We start from the raw sequence: 10,363 nt of genomic DNA, 5'->3' as shown, positions 1-10,363 counted from the left end.
CAAGAGGCGCATGAAGCTCATCACCATGAGATCCCGGAGATGCCTCAAATGCATTTTCCTCCACAAAACTATTGGGAGCAAATCAACACCTCCCTAGGAGAACTAAGCTCCAACATGGGACAATTAAGGGTGGAACATCAAGAGCACTCCATCATCCTTTATGAAATTAGAGAAGATCAAAAAGCAATGAGGGAGGAGCAACAAAGACAAGGAAGAGACATAGAAGAGCTCAAGGACATCATTGGTTCCTCAAGAAGGAAACGCCACCATCACTAAGGTGGATTCATTCCTTGTTCTTATTTCTTCTGTTTTTCGTTTTTTATGTTATGTGCTTATCTATGTTTGTGTCTTCATTACATGATCATTAGTAGTTAGTAACTTTGTCTTAAAGTTATGAATGTCCTATGAATCCATCACCTCTCTTAAATAAAAACTGTTTTAATTCAAAAGAACAAGAAGTACATGAGTCTCGAATTTATCCTTGAACTTAGTTTAATTATATTGATGTGGTGACAATGCTTATTGTTTTCTGAATGTATGCTTGAACAGTGCATATGTCTTTTGAAGTTGTTGTTTAAGAACGTTAAATATGTTGGCTCTTGAAAGAATGATGACTAGGATCCCAAGGGCTTTGAGCATCAGTGGATAGGAGGGCCTAAAGGAATAAAATCCTGGTTTAAGCGGCTAAACCAAGCTGTCCCTAACCATGTGCTTGTGGCGTGTAGGTGTCAAGTGAAAACTTGAGACTGAGCGGTTAAAGTCAAGGTCCAAAGCAAAAAAAGAGGAGGGTGAATCCTATTCCAGCATGATCGGGAACCTCAGATGATTAGCCGTGCCGTGACAGGGAATCTTGGACCATTTTCACAAGAGGAGGGGATGTAGCCACTGACAACGGTGATGCCCTTGCACAAAGCCAGCCATAGAAAGGAGTAAGACTGATTGGATGAAGATAGCAGGAAAGCGGAGGTTCAGAGGAACGATTGCATCTCCATACGCTTATCTGAAATTCTCACCAATGATTTACATAAGTATATCTATCCTTCTTTTATTACTACATTTCGAAAACTACATAACTATTTTATATCCGCCTGATTGAGATTTACAAGGTAACCATAGCTTGCTTCATACCAACAATCTCCGTGGGATTCGACCCTTACTCACGTAAGGTATTACTTGGATGACCCAGTGCACTTGCTGGTTAGTTATGCGAAGTTGTGAAGATATGTTTAGACCATGATTTTGTGCATCCGTTTTTGGTACCATTGCCAGGGAATCAATTTCGAATAATAATTCACAACCTGAGTAACAATTTCTCATACCACTTGCTTCAAGCCGACAAAAGTGTGATTGTAATTTCGTGCACCAAGTTTTTGGCGCCGTTGTCGGGGATTGTTCGAGTTTGGACAACTGACGGTTTATTTTGTTGCTTAGATTAGGAAAATTTTTTTCTTTTGGGTTTAGAGTCTTCCGTTTGAGTTTAGTTGTATATCTTAAGTTTGGTGTCAATTGCATAAGTTTATTTTTCTTTCATTTTTTCGAATTATTAGTATTTAAAGTACAAAAATTTTTAAGTTTGGTGTCCTTTGTGTTTTTGTTTTCTTAAAAATTTTTCAAAATTTGCTTTTGGTGTTCATCTTGATATTCAAAGTTTTCCTGATTGTTTTCTTTGTGTTGATCTAAAAATTTTAAGTTTGGTGTCATTTTATTATTTTTCTCTTTCCTCATTAAATTCAAAAATATCTTTCATATTTATTTAATTGGGATTTCGAAAATTTCATTTAAAAATTCAGATTTTTATTTTAAAATTTTTATTCTATCTTATCTTAGTTTTAAAATTTCAAAAATTCAAAAATCCGTTTCAAAAATCATATCCAAAGTTTTTCAGATTTTCTTAATTAGTCAATTATTTTAGTTTTTGAAACTTTTATTTTATTTTTATTTTCGAATTACGTTATTTTATTTTTCTTTATTTATTTATTCGGTTGTTTTTAATTAAATAAAAAAATAATTTATTTGTAATTCATATCAATTCCCTTTTCTCCATCAAGGACCTAAGTGGAAATGAACAGTCCAGAAGGACTCTGGGGTCATATGCTAACCCCATTACCGCTGCATACGGGAGTAGTATCTGTATACCTCCCATCAAAGCAAGCAGTTTTGAGCTAAATCCTCAGCTCATTGTCATGGTGCAGCAAATTTGCCAGTATTCCAGTCTTTCACAGGAAGAACCTACTGAGTTTTTGGCACAGTTCTTGCAAATTGCTGATACAGTACGTGACAAGGAAGTAGATCAGGATGTCTACAGATCATTACTGTTTCCATTTGCTGTAAAAGATCAAGCTAAGAGGTGGTTAAAATAACCAACCCACAGCAAGCATAAGAACATGGAAACAGTTATCAGACAAATTCCTGAATCAATATTTCCCTCCAAAAAGGATGACATAGCTAAGGCTGGACATCCAAGGCTTTAAACAAGAGGATGATGAATCCCTTTATAATGCCTGGGAGAGGTACAGAGGGATGCTAAGGAAATGCCCCTCTGAAATATTTTCAGAGTGGGTGCAGTTAGACATCTTCTACTACGGGCTTACAGAAAAAGCTCAGATGTCTCTAGACTACTCAGCTGGTGGATCTATACACATGAGAAAGATAATTTAAGAGGCTCAGGAGCTCATTGATACCGTTGCTAGAAATCAACATCTGTACTCAAGCAGTGAATCCTCCATGAAAGAAGAGGCTAGGGCAATATCCACTGATCATAGTCCTCAAGAACAAATTGTTGAACTTAATCAGCAATTGCTTCTTATGACAAAACAGTTAGCAAAATTTAAAGAGATGCTCCAAGACACTAAAAATGCTAACAAGAATATGGAAGCACAATCTAAACAGATAATAGAAGAATGCCAAGCTGTTCAACTAAGGAGTGGGAAGACATTGAATAATTCAGCTCAAGGTAGCAGAAAGCCAAGAAAGGAACAACTGACTGAGGATGACCAAACCACTGCTCAAAATCCCTCTGAGGACAGTAAGAGCCCAGAGAGAAATACTTCTGGCGTTCAAATGCCAGAAAAGGGTGAAAAATTGGCGTCAAACGCCTAGTGGATGCCCACTACTGGCGTTCAAACGCCAGAAAGGGGTGAAAAACTGGCGTTAAATGCCCATTCCATGCCCAGTTCTGGCGTTCAAACGCCAGAAAAGGGTAGAAAATTGGCGTTAAATGCCCATCCAACCCCTAATCCTGGCGTTCAAACGCCAATGAGGGATCAGACACCTGCAAGTGCTGATTGTAACCCTCCTAAGAAGGCTTCTCTAACCACCTCTGTAGGAAATAAACCTGTAGCAACTAAGGTTGAGGAATACAAAGCCAAGATGCCTTATCCTCAGAAACTCCGCCAAGTGGAATAGGATAAATAATTTGCCCGCATTGCATACTATCTCAGGACTCTTGAAATAAAGATCCCGTTTGCAGAGGCACTTGAGCAAATACCCTCTTATGCTAAGTTCATGAAAGAGATCTTAAGTCATAAGAAGGATTGGAGAGAAACTGAAAAAGTTTTCCTCATTGAAGAATGTAGTGCAGTCATTCTGAAAAGCTTACCAGAGAAGCTTAAAGATCCCGAAAGCTTTATGATACCATGCACATTAGAGGGTGCTTATACAAAGACAGCTCTATGTGACCTTGGAGCAAGTATCAACCTAATACCTGCATCCACTATCAGGAAGCTTGGCTTGACTGAAGAAGTCAAACCAACCCGAATATTCCTCCAACTTGCTGATGGCTCCATTAAATATCCATCAGGCATAATTGAGGACATGATTGTCAAGGTTGGGCCATTTACCTTTTCCACTGACTTTGTAGTGCTGGAAATGGAGGAGCACAATAGTGCAACTCTCATTCTAAGAAGACCCTTCCTAGTAACTGGACGAACTCTCATTGATGTACAAAAAGGAGAAGTGACCCTGAGAGTCAATGAGGATGAGTTCAAGTTAAATGCTGTCAAAGCTATGCAGCATCCAGACACATCAAATGACTGCATGAGCGTTGATATTATTGACTCCTTGATGGAAGAAATCAATATGACTGAGAGTCTTGAATCAGAGCTAGAGGACATCTTTAAAGATGTTCAGCCTGATCTGGAGGAACCAGAAAAAATAGAAGAACCTCTGAAAACTCCTCAGGAAGAGGAGAGGCCTCCTAAACCCGAGCTCAAACCACTACCACCATCCCTGAAATATGCGTTTCTGGGAGAGGATGACACTTTTTCTGTGATCATAAGCTCTGCCTTAGAACCACAGGAAGAGAAAGCTCTACTTCAGGTGCTAAGGACATACAAGACAGCTCTTGGGTGGTCCATAAGTGACCTTAAGGGTATTAGCCCAGCCAGATGCATGCACAAGATCCTATTGGAGGATAACGCTAAGCCAGTGGTTCAACCACAGAGGCGGTTAAATCCGGCCATGAAAGAAATGGTGCAGAAAGAGGTCACTAAATTACTAGAGGCTAGGATTATTTATCCTATCTCTGATAGCCCCTGGGTGAGCCCTGTCTAAGTCGTCCCAAAGAAGAGAGGTATGACAGTGATTCATAATGAAAAAAATGAACTGGTTCCTACAAGAATAGTTACAGGGTGGCGTATGTGTATTGACTACAAAAGGCTCAATACAGCCACCAGAAAGGATCATTTTCCTTTACCATTCATAGACCAGATGCTAGAAAGACTAGCAGGTCATGAATACTACTGCTTTTTGGATGGCTATTCAGGTACAACCAAATTGCAGTAGATCTTCAAGACCAAGAGAAAATAGCATTCACATGTCCATATGGAGTATTTGCCTATAGAAGGATGCCGTTTGGTCTGTGCAATGCACCTGCAATCTTTCAGAGATGAATGCTCTCCATCTTCTCTGATATGGTGGAGAAATTTCTAGAAGTCTTCATGAATGACTTCTTAGTATTTGGAGATTCATTCAACTCCTGTCTTGATCATCTAGCACTTGTTCTGAAAAGGTGCCAAGAGACTAACCTAGTTTTAAACTGGGAAAAATGTCACTTTATGGTGACTGAAGGAATTGTCCTCGGGCATAAAATTTCGAACAAAGGAATAGAGGTGGATCAAGCTAAGGTAGAGGTAATTAAAAAATTACCACCACCCACCAATGTTAAGGCAATCAGAAGCTTTCTGGGACATGCAGGATTCTACAGGAGGTTTATAAAGGATTTTTCAAAAATCACAAAATCTCTGAGTAATCTGCTAGCTGCTGATACACCATTTGTCTTTGACACAGAGTGTTTGCAGGCCTTCGAAACTCTGAAGGCTAAGCTGGTCACATCACCTGTCATTTATGCACCAGACTGGACATTACCATTCGAGTTAATGTGTGATGCTAGTGATCATGCTATTGGTGCAGTATTAGGACAAAGGCATAACAAGCTTCTGTACGTCATACACTATGCCAGCCGTGTTCTAAATGACGCAAGAAGAAATACACAACCATAGAAAAAGAGCTGCTTGCAGTGGTTTATGCCATTGACAAGTTTAGATCCTATTTAGTGGGATCAAAAGTGATTGTGTACACTGACCATGCTGCTCTTAAATATCTACTCACAAAGCAGGATTCAAAACCCAGGCTCATAAGATGGGTGTTGCTTCTGCAAGAGTTTGATATAGAAATAAGAGACAGAAAAGGGACAGAGAACCAGGTAGCTGATCACCTATCCTGGATAGAACCAGTAGCAGGGGCGTCCCTCCCTCCTACTGAGATCTCTGAGACCTTTCCGGATGAGCAACTCTTTGCCATTCAGAAAGTACCATGGTTTGTAGACATTGCAAACTATAAAGCTGTGAGATTCATACCCAAGGAGTACAGCAGACAGCAAACGAAAAAATTAATTTCTGATGCAAAGTACTATTTGTGGGATGAGCCATATCTATTTAAGAGATATGCAGACGGAGTAATTCGTAGATGTGTACCTAGAGAAGAGGCGCAGAAGATCCTATGGCACTGCCATGGATCACAATATGGAGGACATTTCAGAGGTGAGCGAACAACCACTAAGGTCTTCCAATGTGGCTTCTACTGACCTACTCTCTATAGAGATTCCCGAGAGTTTGTGCGTAACTGTGACAATTGCTAGAGAGCTGGTAACCTGCCTCACGGTTATGCCATGCCTCAACAAGAGATCTTAGAGATTGAGTTATTTGATGTATGGGGTATTGACTTTATGGGGCCTTTCCCACCATCATACTCAAACACTTACATTCTGGTGGCAGTAGACTATGTATCCAAGTGGGTAGAGGCAATTGCAACACCCACTAATGATAATAGGACAGTACTAAAGTTCCTCCAGAAGTATATCTTTAGCAGATTTGGTGTCCCCAGAATACTAATCAATGATGGAGGAACTCATTTCTGCAATAAACAGCTTGACTCTGCTCTGATTCGATATGGAATTAACCACAAAGTGGCAACTCCATATCATCCACAGACAAATGGGCAGGCTGAAGTCTCAAATAGAGAACTAAAACGAATCCTGGAATGGACTGTAACTACCTGTAGAAAAGATTGGGCAAGGAGTCTGGATGATGCTCTATGGGCATACAGAACTGCAAAACTCCTATAGGGACCTCTCCATACCAGCTTGTGTATGGAAAAGCCTGTCACCTGCCAGTAGAACTGGAACACAAGGCCTACTGGGCAACCAGATTCCTAAACCTTGATGCCAAGTTAGCTGGAGAGAAAAGATTACTCCAGTTGAATGAGCTAGAGGAATTCAGACTCAATGCTTTCGAAAATACAAAAATTTACAAAGAGAAAGCAAAAAGGTGGCATGACAAAAAACTGTCATCCAGAGTCTTTGAGCCAGGATAGAAGGTTCTGCTATTCAACTCTAGGCTCAGATTGTTCCCTGGGAAATTAAAATCCCGGTGGAGGGGGCCATATGTGATCACAAGTGTGTCACCATATGGATATGTAGAGCTTCAGGATGCTGACTCTGACAAAAAGTTCATTGTTAATGGACAGAGAGTCAAACATTATCTTGAAAGCAATGTTGAGCAAGACTGCTCAAAACTGAGATTAGACTAAAGCTCACTAAAGGTCCAGCTAAAGACAATAAAGGAGCGCTTACTGGGAGGCAACCCAGCCATTAGCAAAGTTTATTTGTTATTTAAATAATAATTATAGGAGTTTGATATAAATTATCTTCAAGTTTAATTATCAATTGCGGGAGTTCACAGAGTTACAGAAGGATTCAGAGCATAAAGCAGAGAAAAGGAGCTCACTGGCACGAAAATGCCAGTAAAGGGTATTTTGGGCGTTAAACGCCAGAATGGGTACCATTCTGGGCGTTAAACGCCAGAATGGGTACCATTCTGGGCGTTTAACGCCAGAGTTGCAGCATCCTGGGCGTTTAGAAAAATACCCAGTGATAAAAGATTTCTGGCGTTTAACGCCAGCCAGGGTACCTGGCTGGGCGTTAAACGCCCACAATGGCCAACACATGGGCGTTAAACGCCAGAATGGATACCATTCTGGGCGTTTAACGCCAGAAAAGACAGGGGGAGAAGATTTCGTTTCCACTTAAAATTTTTTCAAACTTTCGTATTTTAATTCATAATTTTCTGCATAAACATGTTACAAATTTTCATCACTCACATTCAATTTTCAAAAATTCAATAATCTTCTAAATCCCTTTTCAATTTTCTTTCAAAACCTTTCCAAATCTTTGTCAAAAACTCAATTATCTTCTCAATTTCTTTCCAAATCTTTTCCAACTTATCATATCTTCTTCTAATTCTTAGATGCATCAACAAATTTTCAGATTTAACTTCTTTATATCTTTTTCATATCTTTTGAATTTTAAAATCTCATCTTTTTCATATCATGATTCATTTTTTTACCAATCATAACTTTCTATCATATTTTTTTCAAAATTTTCGAAACCCCACCCCTCCACTCTTAAATACACATTTGGCCATCCCCATCTCTCCACCATTCGAACTTGACTCTCCTCCTATTCTTCTCCTTTTCTTTCTCTTGCTTGAGGACAAGCAAACCTCTAAGTTTGGTGTATTTTTCTGTGATCACTGAGCTAAGACTCATTAAGATCATGACTCCTAAGGGAAAATAAACCACTTCAAGAGGCAAGAAAGAGAATACTCCAAAGCCACTTTGGAATCAAGAGAGGTTCTTAACCAAAGAACATGCAGACCATTACCACAAAATAATGGGTCTGAGGTTAGTGATCCCGGAAGTTAAATTCGATCAGAAAGAAGACGAATATCTGGAGATCCAAGGGCAGATTCAAAACAGAGGCTGGGAAATTCTAGCTAATCCTGAGATAAAGGTGGGAAGAAACATGGTTCAGGAATTTTACTCAAATCTGTGGCTGACAGATAAGCAGAGAATGACTGGAACCGCCTTCCATACCTTTCGAACTATGGTCAGAGGGAGGATTATTTACTTTCACCTTGACAAAATAAGAGAGGTCTTCAAGCTACCTCAACTGCAAGATGATCCAGAATCCTTTAATAGGAGAATGGTGAGAGTAGATAAAGGGTTGGACCAAGTTCTAGAGGACATATGCCTCCCTGGAACTAAGTGGATAACCAACACAAAAGGTGTTCCAAACCAATTCAAGAGAGGAGATCTCAAACCAATCGCTGAGGTCACTGTCAAAAGAGCAGTGATGATTCATCTATGATGATCTCAAACCAATTCAAAATAGCATGCTCTACAAACTGCTTAAGGAGCAAGAAAAGCAATGGCATGAGCTACAGGAGCTGAAGCGCCAGAGGCTCTCCCTTGAGGGACCAGACACCCCACAGATTGAAGGAGCATCCATCTCCCAAAATAAAGGTTGTTGAGTCCTAATCTTAACTCTGTGATAACTTTTATTATTAGAAACCTATCTTATGAGTATTAGTAATTAGGGTCTTTATCTTTAATTTTATTTTTATCTCCAAGTAAGCTATAATTTATTTTTCTTTTCATTATTAAACATGAATAAAATAGTAGATTCTTTGAGTAAAGATGCAATTGTTTTGAGTTTTTAAGAGAAGAATTCAAAATTATTTATTTGTGGTGGCAATACTTTTTATTTTCTGAATGAATGCTTAAACAGTGCATATTTTTTATAGTGAAGTTTATGAATGTTAAAATTATTGGCTCTTGAAAAATTATGAAAAAAGAGAATTGTTATTGATAATCTAAAAAATCATGAAATTGATTCTTGAAGCAAGAAAAAGCAGTGAAGAACAAAGCTTGCAGAAAAAAATAAAAAAATAAAAAAATATATAAAAGAAAAAGAAAAAGCAAGCAGAAAAAGCCAATAGCCCTTTAAACCAAAAGGCAAGGGTAAAAAGGATCCAAGGCTTTGAGCATTAATGGATAGGAGGGCCTAAAGGCATAAAATCCTGGCCTAAGCGGCTGAATCAAGCTGTCCCTAACCATGTGCTTGTGGCATGCAGGTTCAAGTGAAAAGCTTGAGACTGAGTGGTTAAAGTCGTTACTGGAAAACAAGATGCTTAGGGTCACAGCCAAGACTCATAAAGTAGCTGTGTTCAAGAATCAACATATTAAACTAGGAGAATTAATAACACTATCTGAATTCTGAGTTTCTATAGATGCCAATCATTCTAAACTTCAAAGGATAAAGTGAGATGCCAAAACTGTTCAGAAGCAAAAAGTTACTAGCCCCGCTCATCTGATTAAAATTTGAGCTTCACTTAAAACACTGGGATTCGATTGCAACTTGATCCTCTTTTTATCCTATTTTATTTGTCTAGTTTCTTGAGAACAAGCAACAGTTTAAGTTTGGTGTTGTGATGAGCGGATATTTTATACGCTTTTTGGTGGTATTTTCATGTAGTTTTTAGTATGTTTTAGTTACTTTTTATTATATTTTTATTAGTTTTTATGCAAAAATTACATTTCTGGACTTTACTATGAGTTTGTGTATTTTTTTGTAATTTCAGGTATTTTCTGGCTGAAATTGAGGGACCTGAGCAAAAATCTAATTCAGAGGCTAAAAACAGACTGCAGATGCTGTTGGATTCTGACCTCCCTGCACTCGAAATAGATTTTATGGAGCTACAGAAGCCCAATTGGTGCGCTCTCAATTGCGTTGGAAAGTAGACATCTTGGGCTTTCCAGAAATATATAATAGTCCATACTTGGCCTGAGATTTGGTAGCGCAAACTGGCGTTTCAACGCCAGCTCCTTACCCTTTTCTGGCGTTAAACGCCAGAACTGGCATAAAAGTTGGAGTTAAACGCCCAAAATGGCACAAAAGCTGGAGTTCAATGCCAGGAATAGCCTATGCACGTGAAAGCTTCAGTGCTCAGCCCAAACACACATCAAG

Source organism: Arachis ipaensis, chromosome B01 (assembly GCF_000816755.2).
Source record: "Arachis ipaensis cultivar K30076 chromosome B01, Araip1.1, whole genome shotgun sequence".
Lineage (NCBI taxonomy): Eukaryota > Viridiplantae > Streptophyta > Magnoliopsida > Fabales > Fabaceae > Arachis > Arachis ipaensis.
The sequence above is the reverse complement of the archived record's forward strand: the minus strand, read 5'-3'. Positions refer to the sequence as shown.